This window comes from Nilaparvata lugens, chromosome 1 (assembly GCF_014356525.2).
Source record: "Nilaparvata lugens isolate BPH chromosome 1, ASM1435652v1, whole genome shotgun sequence".
Taxonomy (NCBI): Eukaryota; Metazoa; Arthropoda; class Insecta; order Hemiptera; family Delphacidae; genus Nilaparvata; species Nilaparvata lugens.
The window spans coordinates 36,825,509-36,839,672 of record NC_052504.1 but is presented as its reverse complement, the minus strand read 5'-3'; the positions used below and the strand labels follow the sequence as shown (position 1 = coordinate 36,839,672).

The 14,164-nt window shown below is 39.8% G+C and overlaps 1 protein-coding gene across 2 annotated transcripts in view; it reads right to left on the bottom strand.

Moving 5' to 3' along the window:
• LOC111060607 overlaps nucleotides 1-13,433 on the bottom strand; it is a 67,492-nt gene extending 54,059 nt beyond the window's left edge. Inside the window, exon 1 of one of the 2 annotated variants that reach the window (XM_039420710.1) lies at nucleotides 13,314-13,433. The gene's annotated coding sequence lies outside the window, so the exon portion shown is untranslated. Of the gene's footprint in view, nucleotides 1-12,488; nucleotides 12,687-13,313 lie in introns of those variants that run through there. The other variant, XM_022348281.2, reaches the window with a different exon arrangement.
• Between the last annotated feature and the right edge of the window lie 731 nt (nucleotides 13,434-14,164).

Sequence of the window (14,164 nt, the reverse complement as noted above, 5' to 3'; positions counted from 1 at the left end):
AATCACAGGAATCCTGTGTGCTGTTCGCATCACTGCTGTCTTGTTCGGAGTTTTATTCTCCTTCTGCACATCACAGACACATTTCAGTGCTCTCTTTCCACTCCTTTTACATGGTGGGATATCGGGACAGTGTGATCTCCAGTGCCCCGGTCTCTTGTATTGCCCACACATGGGTTCAGACTCACTAAGAGATGGTCTGTTACTAGTAGGGGTTATAACTGTCTCAGCCTTGAGCCTTGTAATCTTTTTTCGTGTCCTCAATCATGTGAACTCTCGAATTCTGTCTATTCTGTTTCTCCTCTGCTTTTATTTGTTCATACTCCCTCGCGAATTTTTCCAATTCGTTGATACTATGAACATCTGATTGCCGAATATACAATTTGTATCGTGGGAGGAGATTCTTATACACTCTCTGTAATTTATTCTCGCCTGTAAAACCTCCTCGATGCCTCATGAGTGTCAGTACATCTTCGAGAAATTCGTCAAACGATTCACCTTCTTTTTGCTTCCTTGCCTGAATTAGAGTCTCGAGGTCCTCCTCATAGGTAAGTGGGTAGTAGCATGATCTGAAATCTGTCACAAAATTGTCCCATGATTTCCACTGGTCATGACGATTACGCATCCATAGGGTAGCTTTACCAACTAGTAATTCAGGTAGCGCGACTAGTAGTTGGTTGCCAGTGAGCCCATAAGCTTGTTGTAGCTCGTCTAGCCTTTCTAAGAAGCTGGGAGCATCTGATTGGCCATTGAATGACAGTCTCCAGCTTCTTACTTTGTCACATACCGCCCCTGGGTCCATGAGGGGGTTTGTGTGAATGTTGGTTCCAACTTCAGCATGAGTACCTGTTGCTGAGTGTCCGGATTCCTCACTGCTTCTGCTCACTATTCCAGGTCTTGGGCTGGGAAAACGTACAGCCATCTTCTTATGTTGTTCTACTAACAACCTTCTCAACTCAGCAAGTGTTCCAGATGACACTATGCCCCAATCTTGTAGAAGATTGAATGCTTCTTCCTTTTTCAATTTATAGATCCAGGAAACTCTGGGGTCGGCTATCACCTCGGGGTTTATGTCCTCGACCGACTGATCCTCTGTCAGCTCCTGGTGTTGAGCATCTGAATCAGACTCTCCCTGTTCACTCATGATTCTTACTTCGTTGCCTCGTGCCCCACGTTGGGCGCCAATCTATCACGTACACCCTGAGTAGCTTCAGAGGTGGGTGATTGATACCCAGGTGTTGCTCCTGGATGACTTCGCTCAGTCGTAATGTGGGCGGGGAAAGGAGGCAAGTCGAAGTTCCTCTTCCTTCTTCTTTGTGCCTCAGCTGGCGTGAACAGCACCTCCTGGTGCTTCTGACGGCGTGAAGGTCGCTCTCTTCTCTGATGACACCAATTTGATGTAATTTTGTATCGGCCTTACGGCCTCGGTTCCGCTCCAGTGAAGTAGGAAAAGGAAGGACAGACAGGATAGGGACGGCAGACAACGGTCCGCTGTGCCCTGGGGAGAAGGAAGAATAGGGACGGCAGACAACGGTCCGCTGTGCCCTGGGGAGAAGGAAGAATAGGGATGGCAGACAACGGTCTGCTGTGCCCTGAGGGGATGGAAAGAATAGGGACGGCAGACAACGGTCCGCTGTGCCCTGGGGAGATGAAAGGACAGGGACGGCAGACAACGGTCCGCTGTGCCCTGGGGAAAAGGAAGAATAGGGACGGCAGACAACGGTCCGCTGTGCCCTGGGGAGAAGGAAGAATAGGGACGGCAGACAACGGTCCGCTGTGCCCTGGGGAAATGGGAGGACCGGGATGGCAGACAATGGTCCGCTGTGCCCTAGGGAGATGGGAGGACAGGGATGGCAGACAACGGTCCGCTGTGCCCTGGGGGAATGGAAGGTCAGGGACGGCAGACAACGGTCCGCTGTGCCCTAGGGAGATGGGAGGACAGGGACGGCAGACAACGGTCCGCTGTGCCCTAGGGAGATGGGAGGACAGGGACGGCAGACAACGGTCTGCTGTGCCCTAGGGAGATGGAAGGTTAGGGACTTACGGCAGCCAACGGGCCGCTGTACAAGGAGCAGGAAGTTTGTGAGCGGAATGCTCTGGACTGGGGGTCGTCCGGCGTTTAAATACTCCCCCAAAGTGGAGGGGATGGAGTTGTGCCGCCGCCAGAGGCGGTGGAAATCGTCTCGATGCACGGAAGATGGTGCGCCATCGGTACCTTCCTTATCACCGCGGTCGGCTAGCTTTGCTGATAGCCGAGCGTCTTTCAGTAATATTATTAACTATTTTCTCGTCACAATTTTACTTTGTGACACCCCACTCCTACTTGGGGGGGGGGGGGTGTTCGGAGCCCTCTATGGCACCACCTTAAAAGGCGTGAGCCATCTAGGCATCACCCTAAGAGGTGTACACCTCCCAGGCATCACCTTTAGAGGTGTATGACACTCGCTATGAGCTTCATCTATACCTGGTCCACAGGTACATATTTACATCGTCCATTCGATAATCGGACTTTTATGCGTGGCTTGCTGGCCGTTTGCGCTTGCCTGATGTTGTGTTGCGGTGGCACATCACTGGATCCATATTTCGAGAGGGGCCTGGTCTGGGTTTCTGGGATGGTGGGACTACTTCATTGGTAGTTGAAGACTGCGTTTGCTCTTCCACATCCATTTCAGTTGAGGAGGGTATTGACTCCTCCACATCCATGACAGTAGGGGGTGGTATTGACTCTTCCACATCCCTCTCGGATTCACCACTTGTGTTGGTGGCTGGGGCATGAATCGTGGCCTGGCGTTCAGAGTCAGTCATCTCATTCCTGTGATCCATCACTATGTTGCCCCAGGATGCTTGCCTTGGAACATATGACAACTCTGCTTTGCTATCAATCAAGGCATTGGGTTCGACTCTGTTCAAACCATCCTGCTTGAATGTCCTTCTGTCGCGATCCTTGTTGTCCTGAGATTCGGATTGTACAGCTGATATTGTTGGGACTGCTGTTGTCTTAGTCCCCAATAAGAGAGATCGCAACATTATTAGCGGACTTGTAGGATTCAGTTGGGGAGGATCCCACTCTACCTCTCTCGTGAATGTGTGAATATTCACTCTGTTTTCACGCATAAATTCCATTCCTAATAGCAGATCTTGTTCAAGTCCTTCCATTATAGATGCCACTAGTGGAACTGTGATTTGTTCTATGGTCACATTAGTAGTCACTTTCCCATTTAACGGGGTTGACCGTCCATCAGCTAATATCGCGCGGTGACGTGCTGGTTCTTTCCGTATCATCCCTATTTTCCGGATGACTTCATAGACCTCGTTGCTCATATAATTAGCTTCAGCACCCGTATCTAGCAAGGCCTGACACTTTTTACCGCCGATTATTATGGCAATGAATAGTCTGTTGTCTCTTGATGACTCTTCAATCACAGGAATCCTGTGTGCTGTTCGCATCACTGCTGTCTTGTTCGGAGTTTTATTCTCCTTCTGCACATCACAGACACATTTCAGTGCTCTCTTTCCACTCCTTTTACATGGTGGGATATCGGGACAGTGTGATCTCCAGTGCCCCGGTCTCTTGTATTGCCCACACATGGGTTCAGACTCACTAAGAGATGGTCTGTTACTAGTAGGGGTTATAACTGTCTCAGCCTTGAGCCTTGTAATCTTTTTTCGTGTCCTCAATCATGTGAACTCTCGAATTCTGTCTATTCTGTTTCTCCTCTGCTTTTATTTGTTCATACTCCCTCGCGAATTTTTCCAATTCGTTGATACTATGAACATCTGATTGCCGAATATACAATTTGTATCGTGGGAGGAGATTCTTATACACTCTCTGTAATTTATTCTCGCCTGTAAAACCTCCTCGATGCCTCATGAGTGTCAGTACATCTTCGAGAAATTCGTCAAACGATTCACCTTCTTTTTGCTTCCTTGCCTGAATTAGAGTCTCGAGGTCCTCCTCATAGGTAAGTGGGTAGTAGCATGATCTGAAATCTGTCACAAAATTGTCCCATGATTTCCACTGGTCATGACGATTACGCATCCATAGGGTAGCTTTACCAACTAGTAATTCAGGTAGCGCGACTAGTAGTTGGTTGCCAGTGAGCCCATAAGCTTGTTGTAGCTCGTCTAGCCTTTCTAAGAAGCTGGGAGCATCTGATTGGCCATTGAATGACAGTCTCCAGCTTCTTACTTTGTCACATACCGCCCCTGGGTCCATGAGGGGGTTTGTGTGAATGTTGGTTCCAACTTCAGCATGAGTACCTGTTGCTGAGTGTCCGGATTCCTCACTGCTTCTGCTCACTATTCCAGGTCTTGGGCTGGGAAAACGTACAGCCATCTTCTTATGTTGTTCTACTAACAACCTTCTCAACTCAGCAAGTGTTCCAGATGACACTATGCCCCAATCTTGTAGAAGATTGAATGCTTCTTCCTTTTTCAATTTATAGATCCAGGAAACTCTGGGGTCGGCTATCACCTCGGGGTTTATGTCCTCGACCGACTGATCCTCTGTCAGCTCCTGGTGTTGAGCATCTGAATCAGACTCTCCCTGTTCACTCATGATTCTTACTTCGTTGCCTCGTGCCCCACGTTGGGCGCCAATCTATCACGTACACCCTGAGTAGCTTCAGAGGTGGGTGATTGATACCCAGGTGTTGCTCCTGGATGACTTCGCTCAGTCGTAATGTGGGCGGGGAAAGGAGGCAAGTCGAAGTTCCTCTTCCTTCTTCTTTGTGCCTCAGCTGGCATGAACAGCACCTCCTGGTGCTTCTGACGGCGTGAAGGTCGCTCTCTTCTCTGATGACACCAATTTGATGTAATTTTGTATCGGCCTTACGGCCTCGGTTCCGCTCCAGTGAAGTAGGAAAAGGAAGGACAGACAGGATAGGGACGGCAGACAACGGTCCGCTGTGCCCTGGGGAGAAGGAAGAATAGGGACGGCAGACAACGGTCTGCTGTGCCCTGGGGAAATGGGAGGACAGGGACGTCAGACAACAGTCCGCTGTGCCCTAGGGAGATGGGAGGAGAGGGACGGCAGACAACGGTCCGCTGTGCCCTAGGGAGATGGGAGGACAGGGACGGCAGACAACGGTCCGCTGTGCCCTAGGGAGATGGAAGGTTAGGGACTTACGGCAGCCAACGGGCCGCTGTACAAGGAGCAGGAAGTTTGTGAGCGGAATGCTCTGGACTGGGGGTCGTCCAGCGTTTAAATACTCCCCCAAAGTGGAGGGGATGGAGTTGTGCCGCCGCCAGAGGTGGTGGAAATCGTCTCGATGCGCAGAAGATGGTGCACCATCGGTACCTTCCTTATCTCCGCGGTCGGCTAGCTTTGCTGATAGCTGAGCGTCTTTCAGTAATATTATTAACTATTTTCTCATCACAATTTTACTTTGTGACAATATACAAAAAATATTTGAAAATATCAGCAGTATGTAAAACTTTTCTTATCATAAACTATTCCATCATTGTATACAAATAGAATTTATACGATTTCCAACTTGATTAACCTGTATATTTGCAGTTATTGAACGAAAGCTATAACGTGATTTGACGACATACGTTATTGAGGATATAACCAATACCTACTATTAATAGAAAGCTATTACCATAGATAAACAGTAGCATAATGTTATGCTATCGTTTCTCTATGTTATCACTAAGTAAAAGCATAAGTAGATATCCCATGGTATAGAGCGTTTATGTCGCAACTTGTACTGTTATCTCAAGCTGATAGTCACATAATTTCCACGTAGTTCTTTCCTGTGAAGCTTTATAACGCTGGTATTCTCTCATATTGTGCCATTCATACACTCTTACCCGGTCAAAACAGTAAAAATCGACAATAATCGGCTTGAGATAACAGTAAAAGTTGCGACATAAACGCCCTATACCATGAGATAACTACTTACGCTATTGTTTCTCTATGGTGATAGTGGGTGTTGAATCACTACCTCCGTAAACACTACCTACCTCTGTTTACGGAGGTAGTGGTTGAATCAGGGTAACATTGAAATTGTGTAAGAAAAAATGTGTGGTGACATCTCCAAACCAGTTGATGGGTGTCTGTGTTTTGCGAGTAATCACACAGACTGTCTGTCGTTTATGTGTCAACACGTGATTTCAGCTGTCTGTCTTGAATTTTGATTCTGACTTATTCCATCAATAATAAGAGAGAGTAGGGTTGTGTTTGTTCATGTGTTCGTTTGTTTGCATCAAAACATGTGAACTTGTGGATTACATACCGGAAAAACGGGAATGATTTAGATCTCCTAATTTTGAACATAAATTCTAAAAATATCAATGCACCTGGAAGCCCAATTTTCAATTTTCCTTCTAGATTTTTCAGAATTAATGTTCAAACTTCATTAATAGTACATACGATTTCATAAAAAAATTACCAAATCATATGGTCGGAATTAAAAAAATTTAGTATATTAAAGAACTGGATTATACCAATACCTACTATTACTAGTAATAGTAGGTATTGATTATACACGTATACAGGTGTAAAGTAGTATAGGGAAATTATGTTTGACGCATCATCAGGTCTGAACTACTGGACTGATTAACTTGAAATTTTGTATATAGATTCTTGCTTAACCGAGGACGATGGTTATAAGCCTATTTTAAATTCTTCAATATTTTATTACATCAAGTTTTCAGTCTGTTAAGTTTTCAATTATTTGTCATGCTTTCAGTTGTTGTAAGGAAGCAGCAGAACATTTTTCTTTAAAGGGAAATTAGAAGATAGGTATGATTGGGGATCCTTTTCGAATGATAAAAACAGGTTTTCCGTCGCACCCAAATTTTTTCCGCCATTTTGGAACCACCATTTTGAATACAACTTCTATTTTTAATTGAAAGGTGGTCATAAATGATACATGATTCCGATACAGGATTTCCAGAGAAAAGGTATGGTGAAAACCTCAAATCAATATCTCAAACCTTTCAAAATTTATTCTCATTCATTTCCTCTATTATAGTATAGAAGATGATAGATAAATGGATGATATATCCATCTATCTATCATCTTCTATACTATAATAGAGGAAAGAACTGGCTTAAAGATGTACACACACGTGTAAAGGATAGGAAAATTATGTTTGAAGCATCATCACGTCTGAACTACTGGACTAATTTACTTGAAATGCTGCTTATAAATTCATAGGCCTATTTTCAATTCTTCTGGATATCATTACGTCAAGTTTTAAAATAAACCCTTGCGAAGCACGGGTTACCTGCTAGTAATATATAAAGTATTCATAAAGTTCTTTAGATTCACAAACACATGAAGAGTCATATTATTATACAAATGGCGGGTTTCAAAATTAGTACAATACTTCCTGAGTGAGTTTTACAGCTCGGGAGGTTCACTACAGTCATGTGAAGGGAAGAAAGACATTGGAGGTGATGGACAAAGGATGAGCGGGTGTGAAATGGGTAGGTGGTGACGACTAGTGAGGGTTGAATTTGCAATGACAATGGAAACGGAAAGAAGTTAGGACGAAGGACAATGCTATAGAAGGACAATGTTGACAGAAGAGGGCTCAACTTCATTGCTTTGATGTTTCAAAACTACACTCAAGTTCACACTACAGCTATTCATTTGTTTCATTTTTGTCATTGCACAATAATCGTAAAATTGTTGATTGAACCTTTACGCAAAGAAATATACTTATTTTGTGAATTGCAAACTTTGTCAATCACTCCCACAACATTTTTTTTTATGAAAGTATGTTTCCAGCTGTTCTTAGTGAGAATTTGTGTGTATTTTTGGCTTCAAAATTTTATAAAATAACTTAATCAATTCAATGTGCAGTGGTAATTAAGTGTAATATTTTACTTTCGTTTGGTGTTTTAATTCTTCTAAATTTAAAAGTTGCATCTTATATTTATTGTTGGACGAAGATTGAGCTTGAACTATTCACAGTAGAAACATAACCTTTTTTTATGGACATGTAACATTATCAAAATTTGGGAATGGAATAGTTTTGGGCTAAGCCTGTTGTTCCTACCCAATCATATTATTTTATATGATTTGTAATATTGTATCCACAAATAAATAAATAAACAATAACCATGATAATGGTCACTGACTATAGCTCCGAAGAGAGAAAGCTCTGAGACTAGTTAGATAGAAAGAAAATGAGAAAGAGAGAGAGAATAAGAGAGAGAACGAGTAAAAAGGCTCACAATCAATGCATTAGGCTTAGGCAGTGAACTGACGTGTGCTACTGTTCTGACTGTGTGAACAATACACTGCAATTGAACAATGCATTGGAACTAAAAACGCGCTTTCAACAGAACCGTTCAACCGATTTGTTTGAAATTAAATTTTAAATTCTTTAAAAAAAATTTGCCTTTAAAATAACTACCTGCATTACTTAAATTTTTACTTATTATTATAAAAGTTATCAATTGTAAAAACTTATTCAGATAGAAAAAAATCTGGTGTGGTACACTCACACAACTTTCCTTGCTCATTGATCTATAAGCCTCATTAACGAGGATAATTTATTTAGGGAATAACATTATGCCGATTGGTGGCTAAATAACTAAAACTACGATTATACTATTGCGATTGTGCTCAGAGTACATTTTCCTTTGTTTGAATTATGAAATTTGAGGATTTTTTAAAAGTTGTCAAAACAGCTGTTCTACAAATAAAAAATCGACGTGTGTTCTTTTGAATAAACTGCTCTACCCACCTACCTCAAGCACGAGAAGGAGGTTACAAAGTAAATTTCTCAAGGATGGTGTGGACCCCATGTTAGTTTCTTAGGGAGGAGACTCATGCTAGTTAATAGAGCTTATATATAACTATACAGGGTATGAATTTGAAAAAATCGGTCAAGTCATTTTTGAGAAAATCGTAAAAAACATGGCTTTTTAGCCATTATCCACCATTTTGAATTGAATTTTATTGAATTTCTTATTGTTGGATCCTCATGGTATAAGGACCTTGAGTTTAAAATTTCAAATCAATCGGTTAATTAAGAATGGAGCTATCATGTTCACACACACACACACACACACATACACACACACACACACACACACCCTCATACACAGAAGACCAACACCCAAAAATCATGTTTTTGGACTCAGGGGACCTTGAAACGTATAGAAAACATGAAATTGGGGTACCTTAAATTTTTTTGGAAAGCAATACTTTCCTTACCTATGGTAATAGGGTAAGGAAAGTGATGAAATGTATAGAAAACATGAAATTAGGGTACCTTAAAATTTTTTTGGAAAGCAATACTTTCCTTACCTATGGTAATAGGGCAAGGAAAGTAAAAATGTATCAAGTGAATTGCAAACTTTGTCAATCACTCACTCCCACAACAATAACCACGATATGGTTACTGACTACAGCTCCAAAGAAAGAAAGCTCTGGAAATAGAGTGAGAAGGCGCTCAATCAATGCGTTGGGCTGTGAACTGACCGTGTGCTACTGTTCTGACCGCGTGAGCAATACAATCCAATTGAACATTGCATTGGAATTAAAAATGCGCTTCCGGCAGAACTGTTCAACCGATTTGTTTGAAATTAATTTTAAAATTCTTGAAAAAAATTTGCCTTTAAAATGACTACCTGCATTACTTAATTTTTTCTTAATATAAAAATTATCAATTGTAAAAACTTATTCAAATTGAGGGAAAAAAATTGGCATATGGTAGCGAGTTTCAAACCTTTAAGCTGATTGCAAAACAGTTTTGGTCTTTCATATTGGACTAAAAATAAGTGAGTAATCACATGAAGTAATTTGACCCCAACAGTGCTGCTATCTATAAGGCTAGAATCACAATTTTTTTCTATGCTGATTTGCCTTAAGACAGCAACATCAATGTCATACAACGATTGCAGAACAAAAAGCTGAGGAACATTGTGGATGCTTCTTGGTATGCCGGAAACAGCGATCTTCATAAAAGCGGCAAAAAGCCTGGTGTCCAACAAGATTCCAGAAGAAAATCAAGTAGTTTTAATCTGTTCATTTACCTTATCAAATCACTAGATGTGCATTTTTATGCTTTCTAATTATAATATAAAAGCACCTGAAAGGGTATGTGACTAATTATGGCACAATTGTATCTCAACTATTTTTAAAGTTTTTTTTAATTTGAAGAGGAAGAAAAAATAGGTGTCGTTGATATAAATTTTATCCTGAAAGACTAATTTAAACATTAAAAAAACAAGTTTGAATTTCTGAAGTGGGACTCAACAATGAAGAATGAGGTTATGTTAACAATGAAGTAAGAAGCCAATGCAACAGCTGACTGAGATACGGCCTATAGTGAGGTCCACGTTATAATGACAGTGGATAAAGATAGGAAAACAGTGTTGCCGTTTTTCTGCCTTGATTAATTACATTCCTACATAGCTAATAACAGACTTGGCAACGTTGCGAAGCTAGAAAAGGATAGTGCTATCTGTTTTGTCGAATGATAGATAAGGATAGCAACACAAATGTTGATCAATTACTGCCATTAAAAAACGTGGACCTCACTATAGTTGAAGATTTCAAAATAAGTGTTTGCTCGAACGAATGTAGGCATCAATTCAACTTCTTCGAAAGTGATTGAAGAGTAACTGCAGGCAAACCTGAACATTGAAATATCATATAATTGATTACTACTTGATGAAATATGAATAAGATAATTATTATTCTAGGAAGTTTTCATAATTTAACAAAAGAGTTGTTATAGTTAACTGAAACACTACAAAAATTAGCGATATTTTTGAAATGAAAAAATTGAAATGTTTGGTATCATTTGTATTTTTAATAATTCTTGGTGACTTCAAATTTGCCAAATAGTATTATTATTGAGGACGATTTCAATTAAACCATTCTCAAGTCATTTACGTTTCTAGTAATTAAGATGATTGAATAGAATAATTGAACATTGAGATAGGATTCAAGAGGTTTTTCAAAAGGTAGAGATAAGAAGCCTTGGAGTACCTATGGAAAGAACTTTCTAGTTCAGAACTGGGAGTTGAAAAGCGGTGAACAAGGTACAAACCTATACCTATAATCACATTTTCTTATGAGAACGATAAATTTTAATTGAATCAAGTCAAATAATTGCAAACCTGACCAAGTACGACCAAAGCTTACTGATCCTGAGCCAAGATCAAATCTCTCCCAACCTATGCTTTATCTAATCTGAGCTTTTCCTAACTTTAGCTTCTCCTAGCCTAAGTTTTTCCTAACCTAAAACTTTTCCTAACCTAAGCTTTCCCTAACCAATACTTTTCCTAACCTAAGCTTTTCCTATCCGTAGCTTCTCCTAACCTAAACTTTTCTAAACCTAAGCTTTCACTAACCAAAGCTTCCCCTAACCAAACCTTTTCCAACCTAAACCTTCCTAACCTAAGTTTTATTATCCCAAATCTAACAAAGCCTAACTCAAAATAACAAATGCAGCCTAGCCTAACTTTTCTCTAACCAAGCATAGCATAATCTAACAAAGCCTAACCAAGCCTTAGCAGATAAAGACTGAGCAAGCCTCAGTTTCATCAGGTAAGGTTTGGTAGTCACATCAAACTTTGGTAGGTAAGGTTTCATCAATAGACCTAGCATTAGATACAGAAGAAAATGTGGTCAGCAGAGATGGTTAGCTCCATATAGAAATATTCTAAACATTTTTCAGGCATAAACCGGCACTTTTTTTATATTTTTCAGATTTCCTATCAACTTCAATTATCAATACCTAGATGAGACTTCACAATTTTAGTACCCACTGGAATTACCAATTTTTTCAAAAAAAATAATTGTAATTGGGGAAAAAATTTTGATTGAATTAGAATTGAAAAAAAAGTCAGATTGAAGTTTTTAAAAAATAATATTAGTCTAAAATGAATATTGGACTCTTGAATCAGTAATCGAACAAGTGACCAACGGATTCTTTCTCATCGAGCAATTGCAAAAACCGATGACAACTGTTTAGCATGCTTCAAACTTGTGACCTCGAGAATACAGCAACACCTCTATAACTCTACAACTCAGGTGCTACAGTGAGGTCCACGTTGTTATGAGAAATGAGACAGTATTTGATCAAGTTTGGTTTTGCTATCCTTGTCTATCATTCAATAAAGCCGGTGGTACTATCCTTTTCAAGGTCCACATCGATGCCAATTATGTTTGTGACAGTGTAGAAATATAATTAATTAATGCAGAGAATCGGCATCGCTATTATTCTATCTCTATCCACTGCCATTATAACGTGGACCTCACTATAGTAAAAAACATTATAGGTTATGCAAAATTTAATATTTGTTATTAATACAGTATTGATATTAAATTTCATCGATTATAATTATTATTATTTAGCTAGCGATACCTATTTTTCCTTCCTCTCTCATTTAAAAAAAATGAATCTATATCTTCAAAAATAGTTGAGATACAAATGTGCCGTAATTAGTAACGTTAGCCTTACAACTTATACTACATTTTTATTTGATTCTAATTAACCTTTATCTTTTCTAATTACCTTTTTCAATTATCTCAGCAGTCAACACACTAGAACTATACAAAATTACAACCTAGGCCTATACCACATATCAAATAATACATTTTTGCACTTTGCAGCAGCAAATTACATCAGAATTAGACAAAAGTTTTTACATAATTATCAACATAGCTGCTCTTCTTCAAGGCCAAAGTCTGGTCGGTCTGCCGATGAGCATTGAGCGACCACAGTATACATACAGTACGGAAACTTGGCTATACCTTGACGCCAAAATCCGCCATCTTGTTAGGAAGCGCCGCATTGTGATAGTATCGATGGTAGGTTCGGATCACTTTAATGATCCGGATCAATTGATCTCGTTCACTGCCACGAGCCAATCAGAAGACCAGGATTGGAACTTCCCAAGGTCACGTGACGTGTTTAGTATTGGGGTCATGTAAAAAGCATTGGTAAGATAGGCGTTTGATTACAAGTTTCCATTCTGTATATATTCTGTGGAGCGACTGCTGTTTCTCATGGATAGTTCGGGGAAAAGTTTAAGACAATTTTGAACTTTGACCTCAATTATAAAACTAAATTGCATAATAAGTAGCAAATTAGCAATATTTATGATCAAAAGTCTGAACCTTGTTACAGTTCCGAATTATTAATGTAAAAAATATCAAATTTAGCACCATTATACCACCTATAATAATAGCCTATAGGTGCATTTTGAATAATGCTGAAATTTAAGACAAATACAAAAACAATGCCATTTAAAATGAATAAACGATTAAAGTTTATTGGGCTATTTTGAATAAATTTGTTCAAAGAATAAACTTGTAATGAACTTTTTAAGTAACTTACTTGATTTTATCAATCCATAGAAAATTTAAAATTAAGTATTAAAATGCAGCCTAATATTTGACTTTACCATTTTATTTTATCCTGTCTTTATTACTCAACAGAGTCAACGCACAAAGTAGGAGAACTCTGTCACAGAATAGATACAGAATGGAAACTTGTAATCAAACGCCTATCTTACCAATGCTTTTTACATGACCCCAATACTAAACACGTAACATGAAATACATTTACAATGAATCAGATATGCTGATGTTGTCGGACATATAAGGAACAGCTGCTGTTGTAGCCAGCCTATTAGGTTTTGATTACTATCAAAGTAACATGAAATACATTTACAATGAGTCAGATATGCTGATGTTGTCAGACATATAGGGAACAGCTTGTGCCGGGCACTCTCTTTAATTCAGGCCTTTTCCCAAGTTATAATAGTAAATTTAATACGCAATAGACTAGAGCCATTATTGTAAGTGAGTTAGCGAAATAAATTATTTTCTCTCTCTATTATGAACGGCCATGACTTCGAGTTTCCCATGATAGATATTTAAAAATTGTGGCTCCGAGTCGTCGAGGAATGTAGATTATGGAATTATCTCTAAAACTTAGCCTTCTTGTCGCGACATAAAATGCGATAAGTTGGAAAACAGCAAGCATTGAAATTATAACAAACTACCGATTTTGCAGTTACTATTTGGTCCAAAGGCTGTAGAAGCCACGCGACGATTGGTCAAATTGATTCCATTCGCCCAATAGGAGACCTGTTTCTAAATACAGTAGTGGGGATTCCCCAGTCGAGAGACCAGATTACGTTCCGGAGGACACTTTGCTAGGAGCACTACGAGAGTAAAGATGTA